At 43.7% G+C, this 13,211-nt stretch overlaps 1 protein-coding gene across 1 annotated transcript in view; it reads right to left on the bottom strand.

The window, feature by feature from the left end:
• The window catches only part of AGBL4 (AGBL carboxypeptidase 4), a 1,058,495-nt gene that overhangs the window by 51,027 nt on the left and 994,257 nt on the right, over positions 1-13,211 (bottom strand). The window lies entirely within an intron of this gene.

Consider the following 13,211-nt stretch of genomic DNA (forward strand, 5'->3'; position numbering starts at 1 on the left):
GCTTGATATGGTATTATTTGTTAACATTCCTATCTATAAGCTCCCTGAAGATAGGGGGATTGCCTGTAGAAAGCCTAGTGCCTGTGCATAAAGAATACTCAGGAGCTGTGTGCAGAATGACTGACTGAACAAACAACCCCAGCGAGATTACTCCACACACAGTAATGGACTGGCAGGAATTGAGGACTTTTTAGGTCCTTAGATCCTCAGTGTCCCTCAAATCCAACCTTGTCTTCTTACACATCCATCCAAGTTATATCTATTAATCCTTCCTCACAGTATCAGAGGCCCCAAATAGGGAAGAGACTTGTCCAAGCTCATGGCCTAACTGGGACTGATACCCAGGTTTCCAGACACCTGGCACAGTTAACTTATCATCATCAATGGCCAATGGTGGAAACAGCCAAGGCAGAACCTGGCCACCTGTCTGTCCCGTTTCCAGCACATGGTCCTGGGAAAGAAGAGAAGTCCATGCTTAGAAGGATTCTCCCTCTTTGGGATACTTTCAAATGAAGTTAAAACCAAATGAAAACCATGTTGCTTCTCAAATGTAGGCCTAATGACTACCATTTCATTTGCCTCCAAGTTGGAGTGAAACATTATGTCTTTCCGAGCTCCCAGTTTTCTGGGTGGCCTACGCCGTCTTCTGAGACATATAAGATGCACTTCTCTGTGTGATATTAAACTCATCATTTTCAGCTCTGGAGGTGGAATACACAATGATTCAACAGGAGCCCTAAAAAAGTCGACTTTGCAGTTTTATTTTCTTCCTGTGTCTCTCTTTTCCTCTGAGCTTTTGGTGAGCTGCAGAGGGAAGGAAATGGTAGAGATGGCTTAAGGAATGAGTAAGGAAAGGCTGCATTTTATATCTGTGTATGTACGAGCTAGAGGGGGCCTTGACAGCAGCTTCTGTAACCTTTCCCGGGTCAGCCCAGAGGGGACAGGTTGCCCACATCAGGGCAGCCAGTGAGTTAGAGAAGGAGAAGAATCAGAATCTGGATCTTCTGATAACCATTATAAAGTGGCTTCCACTGCCCTCTCCTGACACCTGGCACCTAACATGGTTTAAATAAACAGCAGGTGAATAATATTGATTGATTTACACGGTTCAAAAGTAAAAACAAACAAACAAACAACAACAAATCACACAGTAAAAGTATTTACAGTGAAAAATCTCCTTTCCATTGCTGTTCTCCAAACCCCCAGTTTCACTCCCTAGAGGCAGCTCCTGTTACTAGGTTTCACGCATCCTTCCAGAGGTAGTTTATGCTCCAACAAGTAAACGTTCCTCCCCTTCCTCCTAATACACACAAATGGTAGCATATTAAACACATGATTCAGAGCTGCTTTTTTCCTTTTAACATGGTCTTGGAGGTAATATTTTGTCAGTACATGAAGACAGATGATCTGCCAAGGCAGTTTATATTTCTAATTATATGATTCTTTCTTCCATTGAGTCTTCTAACTGGTGGTTCTTTATAAATATAAAGGCTCTTTTTTTTAATATGTTAACTTTTTACCCAGATACTTTACTAAATCTATTATTATTTGTAATTATTATTCTTTGGATTTTCTGTGATTTTTCATTTGCTTACTTATTCAAAAGATTATTACGGAGTACCTACTATGTGTCAGACAGTGTTCTAGAACTGGGGGTATGTCTCAGGGAGTGTTCTGGCCACTAGAGATACAGCAATAAATACCACAGGAAACTCCTGATCTCAAAGAATTTATATCCTACAGAGGAGGAAAATAAATTAGTTAATAAATGTACAAGAAGTCAGAAGGTACTAATGCCATAGAGATGAATAAAGTACAGAAAGGAAATAGAAAGTAATAGGGGTTCTGGAAAAACAGAAACTTGAATGGAATAAGAGAGTTAGTCTTGAGGTTATCAGGTAGAAGAGTTCCAGGGAGAAGGAGAAATAAATGCAAAAGTCAGATGCACTTGACATGTTTAAGGCACAGCAAGGAGGTGAGGACACCTGGGAACAGGGAGAAAATAAAGGGGGCAGTATTTCCCAGGTTTGTAATCTTATCACCTGTACATAGTGATTTTATTCCTTCTTTTTCAGTTCTCATGCTCCTGGTTTCTTTTTCATGTCTAACTGCTTTAGCTAGTACATCAAAAGCAATGTTAAAGGACTAGTAGTTTCTAAGGCTCCCCCAAGTCTAAGATTCTAGGGGCTGAAATTAGAGTAGAGAAAGGTCTGGGAAATTTACCTAAATAGGATCTGAGTTTGCGGTCTAAGCTCTTCTTCTTCTTTATTATACAAGTTCCTTTCTGGGAATGCTGAAGACCACAAGCACTAATTCCAACAATATCCTGATTATGCTTTGTGCCTAAACTGGCTTTACAGACTTGCATTGGCTCTGTTAGAATGCAGCATGGGAAGTACTCTGGTTCTAATGTCAACAGGATCTGTGACTGTGGATCAGGAGCAACACTTCACTGTGCCTCAGATTCCTTATCTTTATTTATTTAAATTTTTTTATCCTCACTGGAGGACATGCTTTTTGATTTTCAAGAGAGGGAAAGGGAAGGGGAGAAAGAGGGAGAGAAACATTGATGTGAGAGAGAAACATTGATCAGTTGCCTCTTGCACATGCCCCAACCTGGGTCTGAACCTGCAAGCTAGGCATCTGTCCTGACCGGGAATTGAACCCACAACCTTTTGATTTACAGGATGATGCTCCAACCAACTGAGCTACACTAGCCAGGGCAGTTTCCTCACCTTTAAAAATGGTTGTTGGATGAGATACAGGAGATATGACTTCACTAAACTTTTCATGATTCCTTCTCATTCTCAATTAAAATAAATCTCTCATTCTTTCCCAAACAGCTTCTTGCTTGTGTGTTGATATTGGTACTTGTTCCTGTATAGCTAATCTGGCTGATAAGAATGTCTGTCTGCCTCTGAGCTCTTTGAGGACAGGGACCTTGTCTGATGCACGTCTCAGTACCTCTTACTTGTTCTACTACAATGGCTTCCTCCCTGGTTTCCTGGCTGCTTCAGAGTGATCTTTTTAAATGCAAACAAGTTAGGTCACTTACCTAGTCAAAATTGTTCTACACCTCCCTGTTGCTCACAGGGTGGGGTCCAAGCCCCTTGATATATTTTTAAAGACCCCACATGATCTAGTCCTTGTCCTCTATCTATCTACTCCCAGCTCGTGCTCCCTCTGGTCTGATATTCTTCATGCCAGTCATGTCAAGCTACCTAGAATACCTGAAACCACTGTGCTCATAACTTTGGTCCCTATATTTATGCATAATAAATATCTCCTCTGCCGGGAATACATTGTCTCTTTATTTGGCTAACTCTGATATAGCCTTAAAATTTAAGGCAGAAAAGAAGAAGATGCTCATGAACCCCATTTCCTTTTCCTGAACCATGGAAGAGATTTCACAGTCTCCTTTGCTTTTTGGGATCTAATGGGATGCAGGTAGTCATGATAACTGCCACTTTCAGGCCTGGCCATAAAACTCATATATAATCCTCCACAGTTTCTCTTGTTCTTATGCATGGAAGCTACATGTAAAAACAACAGCATCATAAAAATCAACACTGGGAGGAAAGTGGCCAGGAGAGTTACCTGACTTGCCTCAGACTGTAATGAACCTTTACGGTATTAAGCCACTGAGATTTGGGAATTGCTTGTTATAGCAGCTAACATTATTCATCTGACTAGTACAAAATCTCAATTCAAATAACCTTGTTTTATCCCTAAGGATGAGTTAACAGCCTTCTCTGTGCTCTCATAATTCAAGAGACAGTTCTCTCTCGTGGCGCTTTCCACATGACATAATAATGCTTTGTTTATTCCATTTCCCATTAGAATGTGAGCTGTTTCAGGACAGGGACCACACATTGTTAATTTTTAAAAATAGGGCCAGAGCCAGGCCTAATATATAATAGGTTACCATTAAAGATTTGTCAAAGGAATGAATAGAAAACGAATCAATGGAAGAATGAATGAAATGAAAAAGCAGGGACACTTTAAGTTTTTTTCTGGCAGTCACAGGAGGTGCTTTTCTGTGGCCAAGGCAGTGCAAGGGCTGTGTCACTAGTGCATGGCACTTGACTGTGGTTTGGGGTTGAGAATGGAAGTGGGCGAAAACACCTCTGTTCCTTCCTTCTACACTTAAGAACCTTAATTAAAACAGTGCGATGAAGGGCTGTCCCCTTGCCAGCAGCCAAACAGCTCATTCTGCAATCAGGGGCCTGAAGAGTAAATTAAAATCAGTGCCAATAAAATTAAAACTACCTTAGGGCATATTTGCAGCATAATTTAGTATGGAGTTTGCTTCTTCCCAGACACTGAGGAGGAATATTTTTTTCCCTTTCTGCATTCTGAGCTGCTGCTGTGCCTCACCTCACTGGGCCCAAGCCAACACCTCAGCCTTCACACTGTTACGTGGTGCTGAATCCTTCCTGGTCGGGCAGCACTTCGAGGTTTATCTCAGATTCAATCCAATGAAGGAAGAGAAATGCAATCCAGGAAGGGCAGAGGGGTTTATCTCAGGTTTGGAGATGAGAAACTAAAGCTTGGCAGGGCTCACGGCAAGTTGAGAAGGATGAGCTGCTTTATTAATTCCAGTCTCACAGAGAAGGGACTGAAGCCCCTAGAGCTCTGAGTAACTTTCCCAGGATTTTGCATCCGAATGTGGCAGAGCTGGGATTCAGACCCAGGCCTCTAGTTATAAGCAGGTGCCCTGCACCCTGCTGTGCTTCCAGGAGCTGGCAGTGTCTAGTAAGGCAATCTTGCAGATCATACAAAGAAAGCTCTCTATAAAATCATTCATCTCTGAGCTGGGGGACTATGAGGCCTGGGGACTGGTCCTATCAGGCTTAGCCTACCCAAAAGCCATGAGGTGGGGACTGGGAGGAGCAAGGAGTGTTAGACACCTTCCAGGCAGTTCCCCTGCTGAGATTTGTCCCAGAAAGCTGTTTCCCCGGGCGCCTCGGGCAAAATAAAACCCCAAATATATTCTTTTTTATAATCAACTAAAGTACCTCCATGTCTGCTTCCCCCCCCTTAAGTTAAAGTAGGTATTTATGCAAGTCAGGGTGTTGTTCTAAGACAGAAAGATAATGTTTTCCAAAAAGTTAGGAACTCTTTCTTTAAAAACAACCCAGCCAACCAAACCAACAAAACCACGTGAAGGTCTTTTATTGTGCAGAGTCCAGGTCTTGGAAGTGGCACAATGAAGGCTTCTCTCCTCCACTGCATCCTGATGTGGCTGGAGAGAAACTTCTGCCACAGAAAAATATGAGATGACTCTGTGGGAACAAAAAGAGGAGCAACTATATAAGAAACCCATGGGGCCTGCCCTGGAAGATGAGGGGATGGGCTATGGACACCTCATCTCCTGCCTCTGTCCATCTAAAACTCCAGCCCTAAACGCCACCTGCAACTTCTCAAGCACAGGCTGGTTCTCCTACCCTGTGTTTCTGCGTTTGAGATTCCTGTAGGCGGGAATGCCTATCCCCTCCCTTCGTTTCTGCCCCCTACCCCCATAACACCTTGCTCAAATTTCACTGTCAGGCCCAATGGGTCCTGTCCAAGAAGCCTTCTTTGACTTTCTCAGAAACAACAGCTTTCTTCTCTGGGCTCCACAGATTTTTAAGATAGCTTTCTGTTGAAGTGTTCATCATCAGTTCATTCATTCATTCATTGATTCATTCATTTGACAAATATTTACTATGAACCTACTATTTTCTAGGACCTGGAGGTGAATAACAGATGCGGTTCCTGCCTTTAAGGACCTGGTAGCCAGGTGGGAACAACAGACCATGAACAATAACTAAGTAAGGTGACTGCAGACTGTAATACATACTAGAAATGCACTAAGGTAAGCCACGTGATAGTGAATAACTGGGTGAGGGGGGGCAGGATCTACTTTAGATAGTGTGATCAGGAAAGGCCTCTGACATTTGAGCTTAGCTTTGAAGGGTGATAACAACGAGCCATTCACAGAGGCTGGCAAGACAATCATGGGCAAATAAAGTCCCTGAAGCAAGGATGAGTGCGGCATTTTCAAAAACCAGAGGGAAGGCCAATGGCTGGATCGTGATAGGCCCTGGAGGTAAGCCTAGAGAGAGGTTCCTAGGGTCTGGCTCACACAGGGCCTTGCAGGCTGGGGATAGAGATTAGAGTTTATCGTATAGACAAAGGAAAGCCATTTTAGCAAGGGGATTCTGTAAAGGCTTACCTTGCCTATTGTGTAGGTAATGCATTGTCGGGGAGCATGAGTAGAGGCAGGTGAACAGTGCCCCCCAGATTGATCATAGTAGCTTGAATTGGAGTAGTGGCAGTAGACATGAAAAAAGAAGGCTGCATTTGATAAATATTTTGGCTACATGTCCAGAGGTCCTGCACATGGATTATATGGAGGAAGTATCAAAGACGGGTCAAGGGTCTGTGACTTGAGCAACTGAGTAGACAGTCGTGTCATGTAGAGAGATGGAGACCACTGGGAAGAAGCCCAGTTGGGATAGTGGTGGGGAAGTCAAGAGTTCTGTTACCGAACACCACACTGGAAGTGTCAGTAGGCAGTTACATATGTGAAAATGGAACCCTGGGGAGAGGACTGGACTGGAGGTATAAAGGTGGCATCATCAGCATAGTGGTGCTCATTAACACTTCCAGGAGATAGTACAGATCTAGAAGAGGTCCTGGGATTGAGCCTGGGGCCCTCTAGAGCTAAGGAAAGTAGGATGAAACAAGGACAAATTCATGGAAACCAAGAGAGGAAAAAAAAGGAGGGAGTGATCTGTGAGCCCTGTAAGGGCTAAGATCATACCTGGTTCACCTCTGTATCCCCAGGGTCTACCATACAGCACTTACTACTGTGCCGGGTACACATGAATCCTCCCACAACCCTATCAGGTAGAAACATCATTCACAAATAAGGAAACTGAGAAATAGAAAGGTTAAGTAACCTGCAAGGGAACCCCCAGATCACAGAGTGGTCACTGGTAAAACCTGAGCCGTCTGGCCCTGCAGTCCATGTTCTTAACCATGGCACCTCCACTGAACACTCCTGACACTTACTAAGTGCCTCCTGTGTACGGTCTTATAATGACTCTTACACCAAGCCTATGAGGTAAGTACTTTTATCATCATAAATGGAAACTGAGGCAAAGAGTTTGCCCGTGGCAGAGCTGAGATTCAAACCCCAGTCTTTCTGTACTAGGCCTAAGCTTTTCATCTCTAAACTAATCACAGTGACCCAGCCGCTTCCTCTGTGACCTCTCTGGCTTCAGCAGAAGAACTTCACGACAAAGGAAATCTGTGAGAATGATGCTTAGGTATGGGTTGGGGAAGCACCAATAGCAGCAGGATAAGGAGTAAAAACATTTTCCTACTTACAGCTTGTCTCTTATAATCCTACTCTGCTTGGAAGTGAGAAGTAAAATCTGCCTGTAAACGGAAGCATTTCTGTATCTCTTCCCTGTAAGGACCCAGGAAGAGCCAGGTCTGGCCTGGCAGGAGGGAGTCTTCCTCTGCTTCTACCCCTCCTCCACCTCTGCCTAGAAAAATGATGAAAGACCAGAAGCTCAGCACAGGAGGTCTGAGTTCATAACAGATCTTCCCTGGGCAAAAGAAGAAGCCCTGACCCCTGCCTCCTGTTCCCATAGCAAATGATTGGTGACCCCAACATTGATCATGACAATGATGATGATGATGGAAGGATAGTAATGAAACAAGTGTGGTTTGGAGATCTGGTAGACTTGACTTCAAGGGTCAGCTTAGCTGTAGGTGAGCTTTTATGACCTGTAGGAGTTCCTTCCCTTTTCTGAACCTCAGTTTTCTCACCTAAAAATTGGGGGAAATAATACCAACCTCACAGGCATGTCATGAAATTAAATTAGGTAACTGGGCTTTGCATAAAGCAAACGGTCTGGCAGCCTATATACACTCTCAACACATTCTTTCTAATCACATGGCGATACTAAATGCAGGTGCTGTGCTTGGTACCAGGAATATGAACCTCCTTGAGTTCAATACCTTGCAGGGAAATGAATATTTTAAAAGTAATTGCATGTGCAATGAAAGGGTTAAGGAGAGGGGAAGGAGTTATAGTAGCACAGGATAGGGGCTAGGAGACCCAGCTTACATCAATGTGAGTTTCTCCCTTTTTCAATAGGACATCTATTAACAATAATCATCATCTTGCATATTGTTAGAGTTTATAAACCATTGTCACACAAAATTAACTCATTTGATTCTCTCAACAATCCACTGAAGTAAAGGGGATCATTATCTTATTTCTCGGAAGCTCAGAGGCTGGCTTGTTGAGTTCTCATACCAGGTTAGGGTCTAACCTGGGATACTGACATATGTTTCCCCACCTCCAAAGCCTCTGCTTGATCCGCACCCTCTGGGGCTACTCAGGGGCCCACTCCTGCATCAGGAGTGGACATACATGCACGTGGAGACACCAGACCTTCCCAGGAAGCTTCAGCCTGAGCAGGAAGATGAGACAAGCTAAGGAGAGCACTGAAATACAATATTTAAGCCTGTGAGAGCCAAGGGACATTTTAATTCCATAATTAAAAGTTAATGGTACTACATTATAAATCAAAGGCTGAGAAAACTAGGGCACCCCCAGGAACATATTAGGAACTCAATAAATATCTGTGGCCTGAACATTTGAAGACATCTCCTGCAGGAGGCTGTTAGCTGATCAAGAAAGGTAACAATACACACCTAACCACCAAGCTGAGGGGATGGGAGGCCCTCAGTAAATGTTAGCTCCCTTCTTCCCAGGAAACTCATCTTGGCTCTCCTACTGTCATGCTCTGTGACTCTGGAAGAATCTCTTCCCCCCTCCAATTTCCCCATTTAGAGTTAGAGAACAGATTTGGTGATTTCTCAGGGCCCCTTATGCCTGGAGAGTCTTCTACCTTCCAATCATCTCATTTTCTTGTTGTACACTGTTTTGTTTTGTTTTGTTTTGTTTTTCTGCTTCCTTTGGCCTCTGAAGACAGCTTCTGCCAGACTTCCCTCCTTTACGCCCCTTCAGGACCTGAGTGCACAACCTCTTCTGTGGCATGGCCCTGTGGTGAGGGCCTGCTGCAAGGCGGCTGCTCAACCATTTCCCACACTAATGCAGGTTTCCCTTTTGGTAGCGTAGGTATCACTGCTTCTCAAAGACGTGTTCAGGGGGGCCAACATTCACACTGAAAATATGTACTTTATCCTGGAGGAAAATAAGAAGGCTCCTATCTGCTTTATTCAGTGCAGGCGGCTGGAGGAGAGGAGGTGGGGACAAGAAACATGCAGGCCAATATCCAGTATCTGTTCCTTTACTCTATTTTCTTTTTAAAAATAATTTACTTATTTATTTGTTTGTTTATTTATTTTTAGAGAGAGGGCAAAGGAGAAAGAGAGGGAGAGAAAGATCACTGTGCGGTTGCCCATCACTCGCACCCCCAACTGGGGACCTGACATGCAACCTAGTCATATGCCCTGACTGGGAATCAAACCAGTGACACTTGGTTCGCAGGCCGACGCTCAATCCACTGAGCCACAGCAGCCAGGTAGGTGTTCCTTTATTCTTTCTCCCCTTCCTGTTACTCTCTCTCTCATCTTGCCCCTTCTCTCTTCTCTCTCTTTGTTCCTTTGCTCCTTCTATTGCCCTTTTCCGACCTCTCTCTCTTTTCACAGTGCAGTAAGGGAAGACAGACAAACAAGAAAGTACATAAGCCTTCCAGGTGCTCCAAGTGAAGGAACAGCTGTAGGAACCAACGATATATTCGGTGGTTAGGAAAGACTCTGTAGAGGAGGTGACTGCTGAGCAGGTATTGGAAGACAACATGGTGTTCACGAAGTAGGTAAAGAGAGGATCCCCCAGGGGAGAGAAAGATGTTTTAGGCAAAAGGAGCTGTGGGAGCAAAACCCCAAGACCAAAAACCGCCTGGCCCATTAAGGGAACTCTTGGGTGTTCGGTACGATTGAAGGGCGTGAGAAGCATGAGGTGAGGAAAGGGACTGGAGAGGCGTCCATGGACCCATTCATGGAAGGCCCTGCAGGACGCTAAGGAGTCAGGACTTTTTCTGTAGAGTAGAAAATACAGAAAAGTATTTTATGAGAGTATTACGTAATTATGTTTATAATTTAGAAAGATTGTTCTGAAGGCTGTGATGAAGAAGAATTGGAGGTTATAAGACTCAAAGCTACGTAGAGTAGTTAGCACATTTTTGTTAGAGTCCAAGTGAGAACTAGTTGATAAGGTGATGGAGTAAAGCAGGGGCAAGGAGAATAAGAAGGGCACAGAGATGAGACCTATTATAGAGCATGATTGACAGTGCTGGGTATGGGACCTAAAGTTGCCCTAATTCCCAGGTGTCTGGCTTGGGTGGCTGGGTAAGTGGTTGAACCGTTCACTGAGATTGATTATGTCACCATCTTATAAGTTTGAGTTAAATGTTTTTCTTCTGGGTGTTTGTCCCTAGTTAGAGTAAGATGCTATTAGATTGTCTATGGTATTAGGTTATGTCATTTTGATCCAAACAAATTGATTGCCTCCTAAACATGGAAATTTGAATGAAAGAAATGTTTCCCATGTAATCATGTGTTTCCTAAAAAAAAAAAAAAAAGAGCTCTTATGAATATAGTAAGACAGAAGTAAGAATATTGCACCTTTTTGATAGGATATAGAATCACAATGAGTCTTTAAAAATATACATACTCAAACAGCTGGGTCCCCTACTGGAATGTAAATGGATGAGGGCAGGGGTTTTCTCAAGCTTTCATTGCCTCTGAGGAGAGGAAGTGCATTGTTGGGGACTGCACCACTCAGTCAGGAAGCAGCAAGGAGTGAGAGGGGAACAATGGTTGGACCAGGCAGTGTGGGGACACACCAGCCTTTATCTCTGGGTTTGAAGGAAATGTTGCAGTCTCCTTCCTCCACATATATATAGAAATACTTATCAAAATCCCATAGAATAAGTCTGGCTCTTTGATTTGTCTGGAATTTTCTCCCCCCGCCCCCTTTCCTTTGACACATGAACTACTATCAACAACCTACACAACAATAATCCTTGTCTCATTCTCACCACACCCATTTTACAGATGAATACAGCTCAAGATCACACAGCTAAAAAGCGGCAGAGTCAGAGATAAATCTAGATCCTTCTATCCATGGTACAAGTTTTTCTTACTATGCCATTCTGTCTTTATTCTCTGATTTTGGCCTGGTCTCACCAGAACCCAGAGGGTAGAGTAACAGCAGGCATGGGAGCTATTTCCCATAGATGACCTGTCTCCCATCTGCAACCTCATTTCCTATTGCCTGCTGACAGGATCTGAGGCTTTCACCATGCCAGACTGAGGAAGAGTCATGCTCTTCTGTGCCTCCAAGCCTTTGCTTACACTGTTCCCTCAGCCAAGGAGGCATTGCCCTTGGAAGTCCTCCTCCAAGGCCCGACACAAGCATCTCTTCCTCTGTGAAGAGTTCTTTAAACCACCTGTGAAGAGTTCTTTAAACCACCTGGGTACGGTTGACCATGCCCTTCACGTATATTGTCACTCAGCCTTCTCTTTGTATTATCCTCAACTCACAGCTTCATTATTCTTGCTGTGTGTCTGCTGCCCCCACTGGCCAAGACCTAAAATCTTTGTACCTCCAACACCTAGCAGAGTGCCTGGCATATGGAAGGTGCTGGGGAAATCCTATGGAAAGAATAAATAGAGGAGTTAATGAGGGAGAAGAAAACATCCCTGAGCGGAGACCATCTTCATCCTTGATCTTCTGTGAAAAATGTTGGGAGAGAGAAGGGCAGATATCAAAGGGATATAATGGGTAAAAAGTCTTCCCCATTCTCTCTGGGTTCTCCTCTCCCCCCTCTTTTTATTCTTGCTATTGGAACACAAACAAAGAGTACATCATAGGCAAAGCTGTATTTCCTGTTTATTGCCACCAGGTTAATATCAGTAATGGTGTGAGAAGAAGATGAGGTGTTATGTAAAGTCCCGCATTGCAGATTTCACTGCTGATGTAAAGAACTCAATAAAGTGTAACGCTTTAATCATAGAGATAAACATCACGCAGCAGCTTCCCACAGGCTCCCGGGGCCTAAGACAAAATAGTTGCAGGGAAAGGAGAGATGAGTGAAGAACATTATCAGGCATCAGAAAAGTTATGCTTGGGCTTTTGTGGGGTTTTTTCCTCTGTCTCTAAAAAATGGAATAAGATTTTCCTACCTTCTTCCAAGACATTTTGTATGAATTTCTGTATTCTCTGGAGGACATGCTCAGACTTCTAGGGGAAGATGTGCTCATTCTTTGTAAAAATTAATTTGTTTAGGGAGAACTGAATTCCTGCCTTTTAGGTGACTTGCCGGCCTTTAAGAAAACAGACTGTCTCTGGAAAAAAAAAAAAGGCTTGGAATGGAGGTAGAAGGTTGGTAACAATAAAACCTCTATTTTTATGAGGTCTTGTGATGCAGGAGAAATTATAGCAGGTAAAAGGTCAAATCAGGAAATGAGAGCTCATGTATCAACTTGGCCAACCTTGGGGAAATCACCTTCTTGCCTCTGTAACTCAGTTTTATCATTCCCGCAATAGGAGCTTGCACTAGCTAATCTCTAAAGGTCACTCCTGCTCTGACCTTCACAGCCTGTGAGGCTCTGGGCAAGGAGGCCAGGGGCTTGGCTGTTTACATTGGCTGTTGTGGTTCTGGACTATCGTAGTAGCCACTAAGCTGACCTTTCTGTTTCCACTCAAAACACCTCCTTCCCTCTCTCGGTACCCACATCCACTCTTCATTCTGCAATCAGAGTGATCAATTTATAACAAGAGGAAACCATACATACACCCTGGAGCCAGGCTGGGCTTAAGTGCCAGGAGGAAGACCTGGGGCAGGAGCTTTGAAAAGGAAGCCAGCGGACCTAAAGCAGAGTGAGTGAGGCAGAGTCAGGGAAGAGGGCTCCGAGAGGCAATGCAGGCCAGATCCAGTGGGTCTCACAGATTTTGTGCTATAAATATTTCACATTGGACATCATATCACTAAATCCTTACAATAACCCTAAAAGGAACCATTATCTTCATCCTGTTGATTCTGACATTGAGACCCAGAGTGACTGAGTAACTTGATTGAAGTCACGGAGCTTGTAAGCAGCAGAGCAGAACTTGCTCCTTACTATACAATACTGTTATTTCAGAGATGGAGTGTTTAAGGTCAAAGTCACATCAAACC

The sequence above is a fragment of the Furipterus horrens genome, unplaced genomic scaffold (assembly GCF_987537825.1).
Source record: "Furipterus horrens unplaced genomic scaffold, mFurHor1.1.pri manual_scaffold_3, whole genome shotgun sequence".
Classification (NCBI taxonomy): domain Eukaryota; kingdom Metazoa; phylum Chordata; class Mammalia; order Chiroptera; family Furipteridae; genus Furipterus; species Furipterus horrens.